Source organism: Elephantulus edwardii, unplaced genomic scaffold, assembly GCF_000299155.1.
Source record: "Elephantulus edwardii isolate Elephantulus edwardi_28Jun2011 unplaced genomic scaffold, EleEdw1.0 scaffold00026, whole genome shotgun sequence".
In the NCBI taxonomy this organism is placed as follows: Eukaryota; Metazoa; Chordata; class Mammalia; order Macroscelidea; family Macroscelididae; genus Elephantulus; species Elephantulus edwardii.
In genome coordinates this window covers 14232357-14250210 of record NW_006399776.1, presented here as the reverse complement: position 1 = coordinate 14250210, position 17854 = coordinate 14232357, and the positions used below count along the sequence as shown (strand labels likewise).

The 17854-nt window shown below is 38.4% G+C and overlaps 1 pseudogene; it reads right to left on the bottom strand.

Annotated features, from left to right (window-relative positions):
- Window positions 1-2762: 2762 nt before the first annotated feature.
- LOC102844415 lies at window positions 2763-3089 on the bottom strand (annotated as a pseudogene).
- Between the last annotated feature and the right edge of the window lie 14765 nt (window positions 3090-17854).

Below are 17854 nucleotides of genomic sequence, written 5' to 3'. Positions count from 1 at the left end.
GTCTGTCATATTCAGTCCTTTAGAATTATTTGCTCAGCATTCACATTGAATGGGTATGGGGAAAGCATACAGACTTGACTCACACCTTTCCTGATTTTAAACCATATGGAATCCCCTTGTTTTGTTCAAATGACAATTTCTTGGTTTATGTAGAGATTTCACATGAGTATGGTGTTCTGGAATCCTCATTCTTTTCAATGTTATACATAATTTATGCTGTTCCACATAGTCAAAGTCCCTTGCTTAGTCAATCAAACACTTTAAGTAAAAATCCAATTTACATGAGCAATAATTTCTCTCAGTCCATTGCCTCTTCTGAATTTCACTTCATTTCTGCCATTTCTCTGTCAACATCTATCATTTTTAAAGATAATCTTGAGAAAGATTTTACTTGTATGTGAAGATAATGATATTATTTGATAATTCTTGCATTCTATTGTTGTTGTTGTTGTTGTTGTTGTTGTTGTTTTAAATGGGAATAAACATGAAGCTCTTCCAATCAGCTAGCCAGGTGGCTGTATTCCAAATTTCTTGGAATAGACTGGTGAGCACACTCAGGGCTATAGTTTGTTGCTGAAATACCTCAGCTGGTATTACAGCAATTTATGGGTTCATATTATTTTTTTCATTGCTTTCTGTGTAACTTGGACTTCTTTCTTCAGTGTCATTGGTTCTTGATCAGATATTACTTCCTAAAATAATTAAGTGTTGAACCATTTCAATCTGTATGCTCAGTAAATAATTTGAAAAGTTGTACATTAAGAAGAATGTGATATGAGAATTGGAAGAAGACTCATTTGCAACCCATTTTATGTAAATGACAGAATCTTGTATATATAGCGTTAAGCACTTTCTGAAGAAAAGACTACAGCCCCTGGAAACTCTATGAACTTTGAAAAATGTTGATAGTTGTAGAGGGCTGAGGGCCTTTTGTTCATAGGGTCACTATTAGTTGTGTTCAACTCGAAGGCAATGAACAAGAACAACAAACAGCCTTTCATGTGAATTATACCTCAGGATTAAAAAAAAGTCCTCATTCCTGGACCAATAGACAACATCATGAAAGATGGAGAAAAGATTGAAGTTGTCAAGGATTTTATTTTGTTTGAATCTATAATCAACAGCCATAATGTTGTTGTTGTTGTTATGTGCCATCGAGTCACTTGCGACTCATAGCGACCGTACGTGCAATAGCCCTAAACTCTGCTCTATTCTGTGCCAAACGCACTGTCTCTGACACTCCCATCCCAATTATCCCGGTCACTGAATCAATCCACCTCATAAAGGGCCTTCCCCTCCTGTGCTGTCCTTCCATCCTCCCAAGCATGATGTCCTTCTCCAAGGACTGGTCTCTCCTCAGTATGTTAGACCGAGCCTCAGAATCCTTGCCTCCAAGGAGCCACTCGGTTTAACCTTTTCCAGGATGAATCTGTTTGTTTTCCTAGCAGAGCATGGTACTCTCAATACTCTTCTCCAGCACCACAGCTCAAAGGCATCAATTCTCCTTTTATCCTCCTTGGTCATTGTCCAACTCTCCGATGCATAACAAGTGGTTGCAAAGACCATGACCTGTATCAGAAGCACCTTAGTTTCCAGAGAGACACCATTAATAGCTGCAGTAAAGGGGGAAAAAATCAAAAGATGTGTTGCTTTTGGCAAAACTTTTGTCAAGGACTTCTTTATGGTGCTAAAGAGCAAGGATATCAGTTTGAAAACTGTGATTTTCCTAACCAAAGCCATAATATTTTTAATTGTTTTATCATCGTGTGAAAGTTGAAAAATAAATAAGAAATACTGAGTTGTGATGATAGCAAAAAATATTGAATATACCATGGGCAACAACAGCAAATCTTAGAGGAAGTGCTACAAGGTGCTTCTTAGAGGTAAAGAGAGTGGAACTTTGTCTCATATTTTTGGCATGTTGTCAGGAAAAAGATACCATGCAATGAAAAGTAGTCAGCAAAATGAAGAGACCCTCCACAAGATGGATTGGTACAGTAACTGTAACAATGGACTTGAGTATGGTGGAGCTGTGAGGATGAATGAGGATGGGGCAAGTTTCAACTGTCTTCATAGAGTTGCTCTGGGTTTGTGGACCAACACACCTAACTAAACAACATCCTTTAGAAAAAAGTCAGGGGAGAAAGTAATTTATGTAAGTGTGGATTCATATATACTTAGTTTATGAATGGATTTGGCTGCTAAATTTTTTCAATTTTAGCCTTCACGTTTTTTTCAAGATGGCTTCTCTGTTAACTTAATCAATCCTTCTCCTCTTGTTTTTTAAACAATTCTACAGTATAATACTGTAACATCTTTCCACAAATGGAGAACCTGGGCTCTAGGTATGTTCATAGCCACAGAGGTATATGTATATGTATATGTATATGTATATGTATATGTATATGTATATGTATACCATATGCATATGCATATAGTAGGTTTTCAGAGCTATAAATCATGTAGAAAGTTATTGCCTATATTTTTCTCTTCAGGCACATGGTATATTTGAACCACCTGCCTTTGTTTTGGAAGCACAGCTCTTTAACCACTAGGCTATCAAAGTTTATATGCATATGAATATACTTAAAATTTTTCACAAGAATGCACAATTTAGAAATGAAACATTTTAAAAGTCTAAACACTTGGAAAAAAGTTAAGGATGAAAATTATTTTGAATGGTTCTAGTTTATTTCATGTGTCAGGAAAATCATACTTCTTTATGTGATTTTTTTTGTTGTTGTTGGTTACGCTTTAATACATCAGATGGGCTTTGGGGGACAGTGGGGCACATTCAGTCCTTCTTGGCAGCTGCCTTCCTCATGGCGGCCAGGACATTGCTGAGTTCTTCTCGCTTCCTCTTGGCACGGATGTGTGTCCCCACCCTTTTCTTGATGAACTTGAGGGCCCCCGCTTGTCCTTGGAGACCTTGAGCAGCTCCATGGCGCGTCGCTCGTAGGGCGCGAAGCCACACACCTCCCGAACTTGGTGAGGCGCCCGCAGCGGCGGCTGTGTCTCGGCTGGCTCACGTTCTTGGTGACTTTGTGGCCCTTGTTGAGGGCCACGGCCATAGGGTAGCGCACTGCCATGGCTGCTGCACGTCGATGGCTGCCGCGGCGGAAGTTTATGTGATATTTTTATTTCTCACTTATACCAGCATATTTGGACCTTTATAGGAAAACCAATTTATTTTTTAAAACTACTGGGGACAGCTATACATATTCATTATTATTTGTATAGGAAAAGAACAGTTGCTTTGTTGTTGTTTTTTTTTAAATCAAAATAGCAATCTTTTGGCATATTTTATTTCTCTCATTCTTTTATTTATTAATATCTTTCCTCAGTCTATATATATATATGAACCTAAATAACTCATTAATAATAATTCAGACATAGGGCGTTATGCTAGAAGAAGGTATTTGAAATTGGTTTATTGATTTAAAGGTTCTGGCATCTCAACAATCATGCGATTTTAGCTAGAAGTATGTTTGAGAGGGAAAAAAATCAGTGTGCTTGAATTCTCAGGGTAACATGTTCTGTTTTGTTTTTGAACTAGAACGCTAGACAAACCAGACACGTTCCCTTTTGTATTCTTTGGCTAGTAGGCATTTTCTGACTCCTTCCTTTTACAGCAATTGTAGACCTTCCAGAGTTCTCAAGTACCGGCTTCTCAACAGGCCTCAAATCTTACTCCTGCCCTTCAAGCTTCAAGCTTGGTTTTGTGGATTGATTAGGGGTTTGTTTGCTTGCCTTTTCCCCTCCCACTTTCTGTCCTGAAATAGCCATATACAGGCATTTTGGTTCTTAGGATTAGTAAATAATTTCCCTGCTTTCAGCTTCAATTTACCAATATCTTTTTTACTTATTAATCTTTAAATTAGTTTACATTAGTTTGTTTTGGTTCTAATACAATGATTTCATATGTAATTTTTTGAAATGTTCCTCAGATTACCCAAGATTGCCAGAAAAGCAAGATGTGTATTTCAGATAGACAAAGAGCAATCCTTTAGTTTTGTTGTTGTTAGGTGTCAATGAGTCAACTACAATTCATGGGGACCCTTATGAATGACAGAAACCTTGCCCTGTCCTCTCATCCTCACTCGCCGTCTCTCTTGCTCCATCCTCATCTTCTCCACCATGCTCTGGCCCATTGTTAGACTTTGTGTCAATCCACCTTGTTGAGGGTCTTCCTCTCTTATACAGTCTCTCCACCTTTCCCAGCATGGTCTCTTTACCCAAGGATTGTCACCTTCTAATAACATGCCCAAAGTACATGAGCCGAAGTTCCACCGTCCTTGCTTGCCTCTGAGAAACGCCCTGGTTGACAAATTTGTACATACCAAATATTGCATGCTCTGGTGGCTTAGTCCTTAGAGAGCGGTGTTGCTAGACTAACGGCTGTGCCTCTCAGATGGTTTGAATACATCAGCACTTCCATAAGAGAAAGATGGGCAATCTTCTCAAGTGCAATTTATAAGCTCAGAAACCTAATGTACAGTCAGTTATGAGTCAGTTCCAACTCAATGACAATGAGTTTTTACACTAAAATGAAAAGATTATCCATTGTTTATTTGAAGTGTACATTTAAAGCAAGCCTTAAACATTTAAGACTATTTTTTTCAAACATGCCAATTTGATTGAAACATGGTTTTCGCCTGGAATACTACAGGTGATGTTCCTCTCTCTTCAGACCTGTGATATGAAAGAAATTTGAGCCTATATTCTTTGTTTGTCTGTATAACCATCTTCTTCCCCGCTCCCCCCACCCCATGCTTATTTTATTCTCTGGCTTCATATGCTAAAGATAGGTATTTTGTATTTCTCATTCTTTTTTGAACATTTTTAAAACACATTATACTTCTCCGACCTATAGATCCATGTCTTCTTCTTTGACTCCTAAAAACTTTTCTTTACACTAAAAAAATTTTTTTTTTGTAAAGAGTTAATTTTGTTATTTCATTCCCTAAGCAAACACTAGCACATGCTAGATTTCCACTGTCTTCACATCTAGTTCAGAATCTTTAAGTGCCGGATGCTTTCTGACCTCCTCTCATGGGACATTTCCTAAATCCTGTCCTCTCATCACCTAGATTTTCTACAGTGCTGCATTTCATCTTTGCTTTTTCTAACACTTTTAGTTCTTTTTTCTTTGTGCTATTTTCATTGAACTTATTTCTCTAGTTATTCTTGTTTAATTTTCATATTATTCCTTATCTTTTCCTGTATTTAACCTATTATTTCATTAGATCCAAGTTCTCCTCAATTTTACTGAGTGCTCAACAGCTGTAAAATTTTTAATCCAATTTCTAAATTTTTTAACTATTTATAGCATCATTCAGGTTTATATAAGAATTCATAAACTATTTCATTCATGTATACTTTTGTTTTATATAATAATTTCTGTACAATGTAAAGGGTTTTTTTCATCTTTTTTTAAAAAATACAAACTTTTTATTTTATACTGTTTTACTTACAAAGTTTATGTACATTGTTTTTCACACTGAATCTTTCCCATTTCTTTTACTGACCCCTCCCTCCACCCATTAAATAGTGCAACCCTATGATACACACCCCCCAACTATCCTCACCCCAGTGCCCCCCTTAGATCTTCCTAAACTTTTTACTAGTTATCTATTTCTATTATAATGATCTTATATAGTATTTGTCTTTATGGGATTGAGCTAGTTTACTTATTTTGTAAATCACTATCTAATCCAATTTTTTTTAAAGTTTATTGTCTTCCCATTCCTCTAGGTTGTATAGTCTTGGTGTACAAGTTGCCGTACAACGGTCACTTGTGGTTGCTGTGAGGCTGAACACTGTGACACTGATGTGTCAAATGTGTTAATGGTTGGCTACCCAATGCAGACAGAGAGTGGGGTGGAGCTCCCCGATTAAAACAAGCTTGGAAGGAGGAGTGGCATCCACTTCCATAATAGCTTGCCTCCGGAAACCCCGTGAACCTGGAGAGAGGATGAAAGGCACCCAAGTGTCAAGGACTTTCCTTCATAGGGTCACTATGAGTCGCCTGTGACTTGACAGCACTTAACAATAACAACAGCAACATATTGTTTTCCAAAGTGTACTCCCTAGCTTATAAATATTTAAAATATTTCAATAATAGAAGTAAAATATTTAAATAAAATACTGTGTTTCTTATCGGGTACATCATTGCCAAATATTTTTTCCTCAATCTGTGGGTTTCCCTTTTATCCTGTTGGAGAGGTTTCTTTAAATGGACAGTGATTTGATTTTTAAGTCCCATTAATTTCTTTTATCTTCTCCTGCCTATAGGTTTTTGTTGTGCTTAGAAGTCTGTTCATGCTGTAGATTAGGACTCATAGATGTTTCTAGTTTTTTTCTGATGAATTATGTGTTGTTGTTATGTGCTGTCGAATCACTTGTGACTCATAGCGACCCTATGTACAACAGCCCTGAACTCTGCTCTGTCCTGTGCCAATCACACTGTCTTTGACACTCCCATCCCAATTACCCCAGTCACTGAATCAATCCACCTCATAGAGGGCCTTCCCCTCCTGCGCTGTCCCTCCATCCTCCCAAGCATGATGTCCTTCTCCAAGGACCGGTCTCTCCTCACAACACGTCCAAAGTATGTTAGGCAGAGCCTCAGAATCCTTGCTTCCAAGGAGGCACCCAGTTTAACCTTTCCAGGATGAATCTGTTTGTTTTCCTAGCAGTCCATGGTATTCTCAATACTCTTCTCCAGCACCACAGCTCAAAGACATCAATTCTCCTTATAGTCTTTGATTTTACTCATAGGTTCCTGATCCACCTTGAGTTACGTTTTGTGTATGGTATGAGATATGGCTCTTGCCTCAGGTTTCTGTAGATAGTTTTCCAATTTTGGCAGCATCATTTGTTAAAGAGGCCCTTGTTTACCCACTTAACTGATTTAATCTCTTTATCAAAGATAGTTGGCCATAGGTATATTAGTTGGTTTTTGGGTTATCAATTCTATTCCTTTGATCTATGCATATGTCACTGTCCCAGTACCATGCTGTCTCAATTACTATGGCTTTGTAGCAGGATTTGAGATCAGGAAGTGTGATGCTCCATCTTATTGGGTTTTTGTGCTTTGTTCTCTTCCCTCTCCCAGTAGTGTTTTGCTTAGTAAGGGTCTTTTTCCATTCCAGACAAAACAGAATACTCTAGTACCTCAACAAGAAAAAAGCAAACAATCTAATTATAAAATGACACAAGATATGAATAGACACTTCACCAAAGAAAAAATTCAGATGGTCTGCAAACACATGAAGATATGTTCACAATCACTAGCTATCAGAGTAATGAAAACTGAAACAACAATGAGATAGCATCTCATCCCAGCAACAATAGCAGAGTTCAGTGGGGCAGCAAACAATAAATGCCTGTGAGGATGTGGAGAGATTGGAACTCTCATTAACTTCTACTTGGAATGTAAAATACTATAACCACTATGGAAGGCAGTTTGGCGCTTTCTCAAAATGTTGGAAATAGAGATATCATCAGACACTGATATCTCACTGTTGGAAATACATCATGAAGAAAACAGGGCCGTGAGGCAAACAGAGGTATGCAGAATCACGATTATTGCAGTGTTATTCACAAAAGCAAAGTGATGGAAGCAGGCCAACCACCCATTGACAAATTAAGAGAGAAAAACTGTGGTATATCAATACAATGGAATATTACACAGTACTGAAAAACAATGAACTTGTAAAACACTACATAATATGGATGAGTCTAGAAGACATTATACTGAGTGAAATATCTCTGACACAAAAAGCCAAATAGGATTGACAATAGAGGAGGTGACGAGGAAAAGAGTGTGGACAATGAACACTGCACTGGAATAGATGAAGGAAAGGACTATCTGAAAGGAATGTATAATTAGGCATTATATATTAAAAATCTGAACACGAAGTTCATTACAAAGTGAATTGGAGAAAGGGGAAGGAAGGAGGAAGGACAAAAATGTGTATAAAGGAATGAATGAAAAACCAACCTTTCTATAAACTTTAATTAAAATCATGAAAATATTTTCAGACACTTAAATACTTTTATGCTTTGAAAAAAGTATACAATAATTATTATTCAGCAAAGAGCCTTAAATCAATATCCTATTTCTTAACATTGTTATTCAGTGTGCTCATGCAATACCTATACTTGGATCAGGAAGCAGTCTTCAGAAGAGAAAGGAAACACTTCATGGTTCAAAATCAGGTAATGAGTGTGTTGGAGATGTATCTGGCCTCCATACCTTTCTAATATATATGCAGAACAGATCATTCAGGAGATTGGGCTTTATGAGGAGGAATGTGACATCAGGATTAGAAGAAGACTCATCAACAACATATGTTATGCAGATGACACAACCTTGCTTGCTGCAAGTGAGGAGGATCTAAAGCACTTGCTGCAGAAGACCAATGACTGTAGTCTTCAATATGGATTGAAGCTCAACATCAAGAAGACAAAGATTCTTAATAATGGGCCAATCGGCAGCATCATGACTGATGTAGAAGAGATTGAGTTTGTTAACAATTATAGCATGCTCGACTCCACAATCAACACTCTTGGTACCGGCAGCCAGGAAATCAAAAGATGAATGCACGGGGAAATAATCTGCTGTGAGTGACCTCCCCAGAGTACAGAAAAGCAATGATGTCAGTCTAGAGACTAAGGTATACCTGATACAGGCCATAGTCTTTTCAATTACTTGTTCTGCATCAGAGAGCTGGGCAATGACTAAGGGTGACAGAAGAAGAATTGATGCCTTTGAGTGGTGCTTCAGATGAGTCTCGAGCATACTATGAACCACCAAGGAAATAAATAGGTCTGTCTTGGAGAGGATAAAAACAAGTTTCTCCTTGGAGGCTAGGATTTTAAAGCTCCCTCTCACATACTTTGGGCATGTGGCCAGGAGGGACCAGTCCTTGGAGAAGGACATCATGATTGGAAGGGAGAAGGGACAATGCAGGAGAGGAAGTTTCCGGATGAGATGGATTGATATGATACGGTAACTGGCACTACAGGGAGATGTATGTCAAAGTCTGTGAAACTGGCTCAGGACAGGGTAGATCTCAAAGCTGTACATAGGGACACTAGGAGTTGCAGGCAATTTGACGGCATGTAGCAACAATAGTCAGAAACTGAGACTTGAAATGAGATTACAGAGGGGTTTTTGCCATAGGCAATGATAAGATTCAGAGTTTAACTATGTGAGTTGGTATGTGAGTGAATAGAAAAGTAGATCCTGGAAGGACGTTATTCACACACACACACACACACAGAGAGAGAGAGAGAGAGAGAGAGAGAGAGAAAGAGAGAGAGAGAAACTATAGCTGAAATATAGAAAGAATGAAAGGTAATAACCCAGAAGTTTGTAGATGATTAAAATAATCTTCATGTGTTTCTTCTATCAGGTTTGCAAAGATTTATATATTCCAGCATTGGTCAAGTGTGGGAGCATGGCAAATATTTTCATATGCCAATCTGGTAATGTTAATTTAATTCTTATACTCTGTTGCTCAAGAATTACATTATTAATCATGGGGTTAAAGAGTTCAGTGGGTGGAGGAGGGAAATGTATATGAATGAAGTATAAAAAAAAGACTTACATTACAGATAATTCATCCTATATTAATAGACGCACAAGAATGAAATGTACAAGAATGTTTGACTGTAGGAATGTTTAAAATAGTAGAGAATTTAAATAACTTGGACACTTATGAATACTTAATTTGTGAAAAACTATATGATAAGAATTTTCAATTAGGCATGATATTTATGATAACTTTCCAGAGTGAGCGGTACATTGTAAAGTGGACTGGGGAAGGGAAGAGGACTAGGGGAGGGAAATAATTGTGCAACAATAAACAAATATAAAAAAATTAAGTAAGTGAACTGGGAAGGGAGGAAGGGAAGAAGGAAGGAGGAAAATGTTCAACATGAATGAATGAAAAAATCAATTTTTCTGTATACCTTCATTAAGATAACAATTAAAACTAAAAATTATATTTTAAAAAGAGGGGAAACCCATATGGTATACTCACCAATGCAATATCACACACAAATGAATCAAAATAAAGGAAAATTACACAGAATACCAGTTGACGTATTTCATTTAATAGACACAGCCTTGGACAAGCTCACCAGTCTAAGCTAAGAAATTTGGAGGACAGCTCCCTGGTGGCTGACTGAATGGAAGACATTCATCTTTGTTCCCATCCTGAAAAGGTTGATCCATGAGAATGTCAAAATTATCAAACAATATTATTAATATCACATGGCAAGCAAAATATTGCTGAAAATAATCCCCAAATGCCTAGAAATAAATAATTTTTTAAAATTTATGGCTAACATTCAGAAGAATGGGTGTCCCAGGGTGCTTAATTGTGCTCATATGAAGTTTATACCTAGATCAAGAAGCAATGAGATTCCACCAGACCCTACCAGCAGTGCCAAAGTTTAACAGGAGGGCAAGCAATAAATGCTGGAGAGGATGTGGAAAGACTGGAATTCTCATATACTGCTAGTGGGGTTGTAAAATGGTGCAACCACTCTGGAAGGTACTTTGGTATTTCCTCAAAAAAAGTTAAATGTAGAAATTCTACATGACCCAGCTATTCCATTGCTAGGAATATACCCCCTAGGAAATTAGAACTGAGACACAAATGAAGATTTGTACATTGATGGTAATAGCAGTTATTATTATTATTATTATTAATTCACAATAGCAAGAAAATGGAAATAGCCCAAATGTACATCAACAAATGAATTGGGAAATATGGTACATTCACACAATACTATGCGTCTCTCAAGAGCAACAATTCCATAAAATGTTGTATAACATGGTAGATAATTATACTTGGTTGAACGAATTCAGTCTTATAAGGACAAATATGGCATAAAACCATGATTTTTAAAATAGGATAACTAGTAAGATGTGGATAGAAGTTGAAAGGAGAAAGAGGAGAGGGCAAGGAAGAAGAAAGCAAAGAAGTAGAGGAATCACAAGGTCGCAGAGTTTGTCGAGCAGAGGGAGGGGGGTGAAGGAATCAGGATAGATCCAGTGGGGACCTGAAAAGATGGCATGATAGTGGGCATCAGTAAATGGTGATGTGGAGCACAATGTATGGGAATGATTGTATGAAACATAGTGTGAATGAAGGATGTGTGAAACACAATGCACATGAGTGAAATACAACAAATGTGAATTTTGTATACAAATACAAAACTTAAAAAAAAATAAAAAGAAGCTGTTGTCTGAACTAAGCAAGAATGCATATTTTAAAACCAGGAAGAGTGTGCACCAGGGGTGTATCTTTTCTCCGTACTTATTCACTCTGTATGGTGTGCAAAGAATTCATGAAGTTAGACTCTAAGAAAAAGAAGAATCAAGATCAGAAGAAGACACATGATAGCCTGCGTTATAAAAATGACATAATCTTGCTTATGAAGGTGAGAAGGTCTTGAAACACTTGTTGCAGAAGATCAAGAAATACTGCTTTCAGTATGTATTATATCTCAACATGAAGAAGACAAAAATTCTCACCACTGGGCCAATGGGCAACATCATGACAAATGGAGAAAGGACTGCAGTTACCAAGGATTTCACCTTTTTTGAATCAACAATCAGCACCCTTGGCACCAGCAGTCAGGAGATCAGAAGACTCATTGCATTGGGCAAGTATGATGTCTGTGTTCTTTCTAAAATACTGAAGAGCAATGATGTCAACCTAAAGACTAAATAACGTCTGATTCAGGCCATGGTTTTTTCATTCACTTGCTATACATCAAAGAGACAATGAATAATGATGGTAGAAGAATTGATGCCTTTGAGTTGTGAAGAAGAGTACTGAATATGCCATGGAATGTCAAAAGAACAATCAGATATGTCTTCTAAAACGTGCCGTGAGCATGCTTCTTGGAGGCAAAGATTGAGAAGTTTCACTTCTCATACTTAGAGCATATTGCTAGAAGAGGCAATTCTTTGGAAAAGGACCTCATATTTGGAAAGGTAGAAGGCGAGCAAGAGAGGAAGGCCACAATTAGATGGCTAGACACAGCGACTACAGCAATGGTTTCAAGTGTGTCTGAGATGATAAGGATGACACAAGACAGCACAGGGTTCAAGCCTGTTGTTCATAGGGTTGCCGTGAGTCATACTCAACTTGATGGCGTCTAACAGCAACAATAATAACATGTACAAGGAACAATGTTCACTGGATTTTATGAAGAGGGAGATAGGTACAAAATGGTACATATGAACACTTTATATTAATAGAGATACAAATCTTATATATTACACATTTGTATAGGTCTAAAGCAAGAAATATTTTTTAAAAACCAATTAAAAAGTAGAGAAATTATTACCAAATAAACCATTTCAACTTAGTCATGGCTTTGTAGAAGTCTCCATTGTAGAAGTATCCTCATTGTCCCTGATGCAGACCATAGTCTTTTCAGTTATTTGTTATACATCTTACAGCTGGACAATGAATAAGGATGACAGGGGGACAATTGATGCCTTTGAACTGTTCTGTTGGAGAACCGAGCTGCCAAAAGAACAAACAGTTCTGTCTTGGAGAAAGAACAACCAGAGCGTACAGTGGAGGCAAAGATAACAAAGTGTCGTCTCTCATATATTGGGCATGTTGACGTATTTCTTGGAAAGGGATATTATGCTTGGAAAGGTGTAAGGTAGGTGAAACAGAGGAAGACTTTTAACCTAAAGGATTTACACAGAGACTGCAGCAATGGGCTCAGGAATGTCAGAAATGATGAGGACAGTACAGGATAAGACAGAGTACAGATCTTAAACTCGACAACACCTAACAGCAACAACTCTGGGAATGTAGCTGAAAAACAAAGACAAAAAGAACAAACACGGTTCATCCAAATGTACAAAAAGCTGAGAAACATGGTCATTTATTAATTCAGTGACAAGTAAGCTATATGAATGGACATAACTCATTTATACAATATTATCTAGTATATGATTCAATAAGTGATCAGAACTGAGTCAATTCAAGTAATCTAGCATTTTCAATGTTGTTTTGTACCACTGAGTCAGAATCGACCCATAGCTGACCCTCCTGTGGATTTTCAGAGGCAATTTAATCCCATGGGAGAAGACTAGTCCTTCTCCCTAGCAGAACAGCTGGTGGATTTGAGCCATGTGCCTTTGGGATTGCAGCACAATTTCTAATCACTAGCCCACCAGGCCAAAGAAAATTAAAACAAGTTCGTGAGAACCAAAATATAATCTTGAATCTGTTTTTGTTGTTATGTGCCTAGTCATAGCAACCCTCTCTACAATAGCCCTGAAACCTGCTCTATCCTTCACCAATATTACTGTTTCCAACACACCTACCCACTTTACCTCAGTCACTCAATCCATCCATCTCATTGACAGTCTTCCTCTTCTGCACTGTCCCTTTACCATCCATAGCATGATGTCCCTTTCCAAGGATTGGTCTCTCCTTGAAACATGCCCAAATTATGTCAGACAAAGCCTGAGAATTCTTGCCTTTAAGGAGCAGCCTGACTTTACCCTCTCTTGGATGAAACTATTCATTCCCCTGGCAGTCCATGGTTTGGTCAACACTTTTCTCCAGCACCACAGCTCAAAGGCATCAATTCTTCTCCTATCATCCCTAGTCATTATTTAGTTTTCTGACACATAGCAAGTAATTACAAAGACTATGGACTGGATCAGGTGTACCTTAGTCTCTAGACTGACACTGTTGCACTTCATTACTCTGGAGAGGTCCTTTACAGCAGACTTTCCCAATGCAATTCATCTTTTGATTTCCTGGCTGCTAGTACCAAAAGTATTGATTGTGGAGCCAAGCAAACTAGCTGTTAACAAGCTCAATATCTTCACTATTTATCATGATACTGCCAATCAGCCCAGTAGGAAAATCTTTGTCTTCTTGATGTTGAGCTTCAATCAATATTGAAGGCTGCAATCTTTGACCTTCTACAGCAAGTGCTACAGTTCCTCCTGAGTTTCAGCAGCAGGGTTGTGTTATCTGCATAACGCAGGTTGTTGATGAGTCTTCCTCCAATCCTAATGTCACACTCCTCCTCATAGAGCCCAGCCTCCTGGATGATCTATTCTGCATATAGATTGAAAAGGTAAAGGTAAGGAGATGTATTCCACATCAATTTAAAAATAATCTTAAGAATACGTTTAAAGCATTGAACACCAATGGTGTAAGACCAGAGGAGTTGTGGGATGATATCAAGGACGTCATTGATGAAAAGAGAAAAAGGGGATTACAAAGACAGAGGAGAAATTAAAAAAAAGTCAAATCCCACAGAAATGGTATCAGAAGAGACTCTGAAAATTACATGAGAGTCTTGAAAAGCCAAAACAAAGGGAAAAGATGCTTAAGTAAAAGAGCTGAACAGAAGATTTCAAAGGACAAATCAAGAAGGCAAATTATTATAAAGGGATATACAGAGAGCTGTAATGGAGAATAAAATGGGAAGAACATGCTCTGTGTCACTGAAGCCGAGAAAATGGAAAAATAATAAGCAACACAAATTTATGCCTCCAGTGCAATATTGAAAGATGCTGTGGGCAATATGTTGAGTGACCCTGGAATATGGGGGGAATACACAGCATCTGGAACAAAAAGAATTGATAGGCAAAAAAGTTTCAGGAAGTACCATATGAGCAGGAGCCAATGGTAATGAAGGAGGACGTTGAAACTGCACTGAAGGAATTGGCAAAAAATTAGACTACAGGAATCAATGTGTTACCAATTGACATGTTTCAACTAAAAGCCCTAGATTCATTCACCCATCTATGCTGGAAAATTTCAAAGATAGCTGTCTGACCAACTGATTGGAAGAGTTCTATATTTGTTCCCATTCAAAAGAAAGGTGATCAAAGACAATGTGAAAACTATCAAACAATATCATTAATATCACATGTAAACAAAATGCGGCTGAAGATAATGGAAAAAAGACTGCTAAGACAGTACATAGATACAGAACTTCCAGAAGATCAAGCAGTATTCAGAACAGACCGTAGCAACAGGGATATCATTGCTGATGTCAGATGGACACTGGCTAAAAGTAAAGAACACCAGAAGAATGTCTATTTATGCTTAATTGACTATGCAAATGCTGTTTCTCATGACTAGAACCAAAGGAAGACTAGCAAAGTGAAATGTAAATTTTCCAGAGGGCAAAAATCTCTCAGGCTAATTGCACTGAGGGATTGTGAAGCCTCTGCTTTTATTAGCAGAAGATCAAAGCTTACAGTAAAACATAACCTCATAGGGTAGGTAAATGTTTAAACATATGGAACAAAGCATAGGCACATGGAACAAAGCATAGATAAGTATGAACAATTTTCAAGAAAACATCTTTGTACTCATGAACAAGGTCTTACTGCACTCTTAATCTTCTCAAGAACAAATAGTCTTTGTTTAACAGAGACCTTCCAGATCCCTTTCATTGTGGTACATGCTCCAGGAAGTCAGAGAGTGCTTTCAGTCCCATCCGTTTTCATTCTTTGCCTGTTTTCAGGCATTGTAGCCAAGTCCTTTCACATGTACTTCATGGCCACTAGAAACCCTAGTAAACTAGAATGACTATACAGCAAAGGCATTTGGCTGTATGCATCATAATAAGTTATGGCAAACACTGAGGAGAATGGGAATCCCAGAGCACTCATTTGTGCTCATGCAAAACCTACACATAGACCAAAAGGCTGCTGTGCAAAAAAGCAAGCAAATACTACATGGTTTAAAATGAAGAAAGGAGTGCATCAGGGCTGTATTCTCATGTCATACCTATTCCATCTCTTGTTGTTGTTGTTGTTAAGTGCTGTCAAGTCACAGGTGACTCATAGCCACCCTATGAAGGAGAGTCCTCAACGCTTGGGTGTCTGTCATCCTCTCTCCAGGTTCATAGGGTTTCCGGAGGCAAGATATTATGGAAGTGGATGCCACTCCTCCTTCCAAGCTTTTCATCGGGGAGCTCCACCCCACTCTCTGTCCGCTTTGGGTAACCAGCCATCAGCACATATGACACATCAGTGTCACAGTGTTCAGCCTCACAGTAACCACAAGTTACCGCTGTACAGCAACTTGTACACCAGGGTTATACGACCTAGAGGAAAGTCTAGACAAAGACAATGAAAGACAGGGTTGAGGGCTGGTGAGCAAATTATTTTAGAAGCTGGAATCTACAAAGAAGAATGTGGCATCAAGATCGGAGGAAGACTTATCAATAATCAGTGTTATGCAGATGACACAACCTTGATTGCTGAAAGTGAGGAGGACCTGAGGCACTTGTTGAAGAAGATCAAAGAGTACAGCCCTCAATATGGATTGCATTTTAACATCAAGAAGACAAAGGTCTTTACCACTAAGCCAGTGGGCAATGTAGTAATAGAAAAGGATTGAAACGTTTAATAATTTTTGCTTTGCTTGGATCCATAACCAACACCCTTGTTACGAGCAGTCCGTAAATCAGGAGCTGTATTGCACTGGGAAAATCTGTAGTCATGGGGTCTCTCCAAATTATTGAGGAGCAATGATTTCAGTTTGAGGATTAAAGTGTTTCTCATTCAGACCATGGTCCTCTGATCACTTGCTATGCATCTGAGAGTTGGGCAATGAATAAGGATGACAGAAAAATCAATGCCTTTGAGTTGTGGTGTTGGAGAAGTAAATTGAATATCCCATAGACTGTCAAAGGAACAAACATGTGTTGGAGAAGGTGCAGCCAGAGTTCTCCTTGGAGGCAAAGATGATAAAGCTTCATCACACGTACTTTGGGCATGTTGCTAGGAGAGGCTATTTTTTGGACAGAGACCTCATTCTTGGATAGGAAGAGGGTCAGTGAAAGAGAGAAAGTCCCTTGACCAAGGGGACTGACATGGCGACTGCTGCAATAGGTTTTAGTGTGCCAGGAAGTGTGAAGTCTCACATGATAGGATAGGATTAAGATTTGTTGTGGATAGGGTTGCTAAGGGTCATACTCTACTTGATGGCACCTAACAACAACAACAAGAAGAATATATTCACTTAGGGAGCTCTGTTGGCTTAGTTGTAAGGAATTGTGTTGTTAACGCAAAGGTATGTAGTTCAGATGTACCAGCTCCTCTGCAGGAGAAAGATGAGCAATTTATTCCTATGAAGTTTCCTCCTGTGTAATCTACTGCCTCTGCAAACCTGCTGGAGAGTCAACAATGGGTTGGTCCTATTAGCCTTGGAGGTACAACACCACCACAACAATGGCAGCATTTTCACCAGAAAAATCAGGATATAGCTACTCTCTTCTCTAATTGTGCTTGGTTCTAATTGTGCCATCAAGCTGCCTGCGACTCGTAGTGACCAATGTACAAGAGCTCTATCCTGCTCTATCCTGAGCCAAACTTATTGTCTCTGACACACCTATCCCCATTACCCCAGTCACTGAATCAGTCACTGAATCAATCCATCTCACAGAGTGCTTGGTAGAATAGGAATATGGAAACGTGGAATTGTTATGACCATGAGGGGAAAAGCTTGAGCTTCTGGGAGGTCACATCAGCATATAGTAAACTCAGGTGCTACTAAACTTCGATTTGGAACCTGTTATGTATAAATTCTGGATCAAGCTATGTCTGAAGAGAGGAAAATCTTACAGTTCTGTACTCTGTATACTGGAACTAACATATTCTTAATTCACACTAAGGAAAACAGAAGTTAAGTCATGTGTTCCTTCCCTCTCTGGCTAGGATTTTTCTCCTTTCTGTCTACTTACTTCATTCATAAGCTCTCAAAGCCTTCCCCTGTTGAACTACTAGAATTAATTGACCTTCAGGAGGCAAAGAACATGAAAGTTT